Here is a 5501-nt window from a genome sequence, read left to right as displayed (position 1 = left end):
AGCCACAAGTGCTCCGTGTTACTAGTCAGCTGCCCTCACTATTATAGCCCGTGATTGCGATATGTCTGAAAACTTACATGTGGAAAATCCACGAAGGGGATTCCCATTTCCCTAGTCCTGTTCCCAACTACAAGATGCATAGCTAGTCAACCGCCAGCGACCACTGCCAATGACTGCTTGCTCCGCGTCATTGGACTCGTTCACAATTATCCATCCCTGCTATTGAGTCTTTTGTTCAAATAGTCAAGTTTAGGCTATTGTTGGGCATCAAACAAAAGCAACTATCCAACGAATAAGCAGTCACTGAGCTGAGTAACAACTCCTGTGCTGTAGGGTGCAATATGCTTTGCTTTTAAGCTTATTGTCTTATTGCTTTTAAGCTGTTACATAATCGATGATGTAATAGAGTAAACACGTTTGCCAGCCAGCAGACCCCCAGCAGATTAAGATGCAGATAGTGAACTTTAGATAATGCATTATCAGATAGAATTGAGCGGATATGAAACACATGTGTATCTGGTCCTTAGGTTCCATAGCCAAAGTGCAGTACCACAAGCATTCTTGACTTGTCCAATGTATTTCAACAAACATTCACTGAAGCAGTGTGCATAAAGGTGCTTCCGTTTGCTAATATAATCAATAAAAAGCTTCGCTTGTAACAGCAAGCCAAGGAGCCTCTCAGAAAGTAGTTTTTCCAATAAAACCTACAATCTACATCTCGCTGTTCAAGTAGGATTAGGTTTACTGTCGCGACTGATGTAAACCAGTTACAAGAGAGCATGCTGTTGGGTGGAGCTAGGATTTTAAAAATAGAAACTTTTTAGATCTCTAATAAAAAAGTCTTGAACTATATGTAGTTGTTTAATTGCTTGAATGCTTTTTAACTAAATGAGAGGAGTTTGCTCTGTTTTAGTTAAAACTAGCATGATACTCTCAACCGTAACAGACTAAGTGACCCTCAACTGTAATAGACTAAGTGACTCTTAGCCGTAATAGACTAAGTGACTCTCAACCGTAATAGACTAAGTGACTCTCGACTGTAATAGATGAAGGGAAAATGGTCGGTACAACTCGCGATCTGCCTTATTAACCTCGAGCTAAGGTAGTAAGAGATTTGGAGACCTAAACCTTGCAAAACTTCATAAGTAGATACACTTGTATCTATCAGGTAATTGATTCAACCTCTAGCAAACAAACCACATCCCCTCATACACAGGTGACAGAACCTATTACAAGTCAAGTATAAAGTGTTATCATTCTAGCTTAGACTGAAATCCTCTTAAGTCGAACAACTATAAAATACAACAAAGAAATCTACAAATGATGTAGGCCAAAGCATGAGATGATCTACCAACAGGGCATTCGAATTATATGTAATTCAGTTGTCTTCCCTAAAAAGTGAAAGGATAACTCCGAAAGATTCTCTAGTATTGGTTGTAGCTAGACACTAGCTAAATTTGGACAAAAAATATTGCACTCAATTTTGATATTGGTATACTGTTCCTTTTATTTCATTTTTTTATAATATACAGTAAATAAACAGTTAGTGAAATCTCAGAAACTAAACTTAAAACTTTAAACAGGCAAAGCTTAATTTTATTCATCTCTCAAATGAGCTGTAACTAACATTCCTCAGAACCAAACAGAGACTGATTTGCTTTGGTGACAGGTTTGGGTTATATTGTCAATTACTGTGCACCCATCATCTTTATGAAAGCTAAACTAACTTCATGCTGAAATCAACTCATAATATACATCGTAGTATATTTTTATCGCTAGCGTTCAATCGCTGTTTCGGCAGCGGTCTCTACTGAGAGTTTATTAATGAGTTATTACTGTAAAATAGTAAATATGTATAAATTTCTATTAGCATTAGTAATAATCTATAAAAAGGATGTTTGTTGTTACACGCCAAAAAAATTAAAAGACAGAAATCAGGAAATATTGAATAAGTAAAACAAATGCGCTTTACCTATAGCGTTGCATCTTACCTTGATTGAAGATGAACAAATATAGCCAGCGAAAAATTTTTGTCCATCAAGCGCTGAGCTTGTACAAACAGCATTTTTTATCGGTAAACCTCCATTTACGTGTTACCATCCAGTAACGGTTTTAGATATAGCTTGTCAACAATAGTTTCAAGCAATAAAAGCTTCCTAGCCTTGAATACTGCTGCCAAAACATGACGCAGTGCAAGTTTAACATCTGATGATGAATAATGATCATCATCAGATGAAATACTCATGGGGTCGGGTCAACATTTTATTTTAAGTTTCCTGATCCTTGTCAACCGTAACCTCAAATATTAGATTTTTAACATAGAAGTGCTGTAGAATGTCAAGGTGGCTTAGTGGTAGCATCTTTGACTATCAACCACGGGGTTGGTGGTTCGAATCCTGCTTAATTCCAATGTGACAAAAAGCTCTCAGCAAGCTTTCAACTCTAAATTGTTAGGTCTTTTGGGTCTTAACCATTACTTGGAGGCGCCCGTGTACCACAGTGACATTGTGGACACATTAAAGATCCAACTCTGTTCTTCACCATTGGGCAAGTTAAATGGCTATCTGGCTTTGTCAGACTAGACCTGTTGTGAAATGTATCCCTTCAGGTTAATCTGACAGTCCCAGAAGTGATAGATACTCAGAACAGGTTCACCTCTACTCCACCATACTGCTTGATCCAAGCTTGCATCTTCTAAGATGGAAGTCATTGTCAATTTCAATGAATAGCTAGAACAAAAGTGCTTTTACGGTAGATGGAATCTGATTGTAGTAAAAACTGCATTTGTATGAGAACTTGAGAAAAATATAATATGAGACATCACATCATGATTCTAGTTTCCACTGACAGGGTTTTCGTACACATTCTGAAGAGTCGTAAGATTCTGAAACAGTTGAATCGAACATTTATCTTGGCTCTCCTCTTTAACCTAGGAGTGATAGTCAGCAAACGAGATATAATATGGAGAGGCAGCATTCTGTTAAGTGTAGTCATGTCAAAACATAGTTGTTACATCTAACAAGCTGTGCTGTCGTTTAACAAATCTATGTATATATAAATCTCAAAGTGTGTGTGCGCGTGTGTGTGTGTGTGTAGTCATGTCGAAACATAGTTGTGTGTTTCGGTTTGTTTAGCTATAACTGTTAAAATCTAGGAATGACATATCCATTTCATGCTGGATTTGATCTTGGAACCTCCCGCTCACCAGGCAAATATCTTACCGATACCCAAATCTCACGGCTCATATTAGTAAGTATAGAAATACGGATAGTAGGTACTCAAATTAGTTTTTGGCAACGTGCCAGGCTAATGGCGAGCAACTACAATACCTGCAACTATTTATAAGCTTTTTTCTTATACCCGTGTAACATCGGGCATTTGGCAAGTTGACTTATATAACTGAATCAGAGCTTTGTGACAGGTATTGTATAGGTAGTCACATTTGTAAAAATATTTCAAAGCTTATTGGTAGAACAAATTTCAGATGAGAGATAAATTTAATGAATTCCAAAACTATTAACAGTCTCCTTTGTAGTATATGAGCACATTCTTGAAGGCAGCCTTTTTATCTGTACTTTTATAACATGTACTTAAATAACCTTTTTGCATTTCTAGCAGTGCAATTTCAACAAACAATTATTTTGAGTTGATACGAGTTTAGTACGTCGAGATTATATAATATGAATGCAGAACCGGTGCTAACGATGCTAGATCACACTTTTAAATATGAGAGTGCATAAAGCAAACACAAGTAGAGTTTTATGATTATAAATTGTTTGCATAACGCATTGTATTTAAAGTAATAAAACCATAAAAATATAATCTGAAGTGGCAACAAACAGCAAATACAAAAATGTATTATATGAAATGACCCGTAGTCAGTACAAAAAACCGTAAAAATATCAAGTGTCTGCCGTTATCATGGATAAGATACATTCTTACATGACATGTGAGTGTGTAACGCAGGTAAACATACCCATACATTGACATATGTTAAAATCAAACTCCTCAATACTTGCACACACTTCCTTAGCAAAGATAACAGCTTTAGTCTAAAGAAAATTGCACATGTATTTATAAATCAGCAAGTGTAAAAAGATGAATGGATATGAGGAATGTATGAGACAGTTGGGAAAATTGTAACGGAGCAAAAGAGGTGAAAATCCGTTAATGCAGAGGAACAATCTTTAGACCTGAGTCAAGATCATCGATTATGGCAATGCTGAGAACGGTTACTATACTCTCACTAGTCTTCTAGAATAGAATACCCTGTTGAACATAGCCAGTGGGGCTACAAAATATACCGTAGGTGACCGCACACGCAAAGGTTAGTTTTTCAAAACCAGCAACGTAAATGTTTGATTGAAATGTCCGAAAAGCCAAACCACGAAAAAATTAGTTGTATAACAAAAAGAACTTTTACAAGTAGTCATTTTGTAGTTAATGGTCAATTATATAATTTATATCTAGATCAATATATTTTATTGAACTAGTGGGCAGTAGGACTAAGTCTGCTGTTTGAATGGGAACGAATCAACTGAACAGTTTTAACTTTGCAAAAGTTTTAGAGTCACAAGTTGGAACAAAATTGACTAGCGGGCAACCGCTGATGGTCTCTAAAACTCAACATTTTTATTCCTCTTGATTGGCAGATGTACTGCAGACATTCTAAGGGTGTATTTGAGATTTGCCACAAAAATATTCATAACCATAGAGATATTCATAACCATAGAGATATTCATGTGTCATAGGCAATTCTACGCTTGATCCAATTTTGACTGATTCTATACATCTTATTTTGCTCCTAAAATCTCAATGCAAATTTTGATAACTTGGAGTGAAAAAGAAGGCAGTTTTAACGTGAAAAAAGACGAGCAATATGTTTGTTTGTCTTTTTGTTTGTAAAGATTGACTTCTTTTCTCAAGTTGTTACAGAAGAGTCAGTGTTAACAGTTTTGGATCAGTGTTAACAGTTTTGGACCAGTCAATGTTAACAGTTTTGGATCAGTCAGCGTAACAGTTTTGGATCAGTGTTGACAGTTTTGGATCAGTCAGTGTTAACAGTTTTGGATCAGTGTTAACAGTTTTGGATCAGTCAGCGTAACAGTTTTGGATCAGTGTTAACAGTTTTGGATCAGTCAGTGTAACAGTTTTGGATCAGTGTTTACAGTTTTGGATCAGTCAGCGTAACAGTTTTGGATCAGTGTTAACAGTTTAGGATCAGTCAGCGTAACAGTTTTAGATCAGTGTTAACAGTTTTGGATCAGTCAGCGTAACAGTTTTAGATATGCAGTTGGTAGCTCAAGAAGGATGAAGGGTTTGTATAAGAGATAAATTCCCTAAGACTGACCAGAGTTTATCATAAAAAAATCAAAACTTCTGATCTTTTCTGATGAAGATGCACTAAACAATTGCAGAGATCGGCATTGAGCAGCTCTCAATTAAGTAAGCCAGTTCCTAGCATTACTGTTGTCTATCCACTCGTGCATAAATGTCAAGAA

At 36.3% G+C, this 5501-nt stretch overlaps 1 long non-coding RNA gene across 1 annotated transcript; it reads left to right on the top strand.

Annotated features, from left to right (window-relative positions):
• Positions 1 to 3768: 3768 nt before the first annotated feature.
• Positions 3769 to 5354, top strand: LOC137389783 (uncharacterized). The gene is made up of 3 exons (XR_010978079.1): positions 3769 to 4943; positions 5032 to 5094; positions 5243 to 5354. It is a non-coding gene; the product is annotated as an uncharacterized lncRNA (long non-coding RNA).
• Positions 5355 to 5501: the final 147 nt, after the last annotated feature.

The sequence above is a fragment of the Watersipora subatra genome, chromosome 3 (genome assembly GCF_963576615.1).
Source record: "Watersipora subatra chromosome 3, tzWatSuba1.1, whole genome shotgun sequence".
Classification (NCBI taxonomy): domain Eukaryota; kingdom Metazoa; phylum Bryozoa; class Gymnolaemata; order Cheilostomatida; family Watersiporidae; genus Watersipora; species Watersipora subatra.
This window is presented reverse-complemented; position numbering and strand designations above follow the sequence as displayed.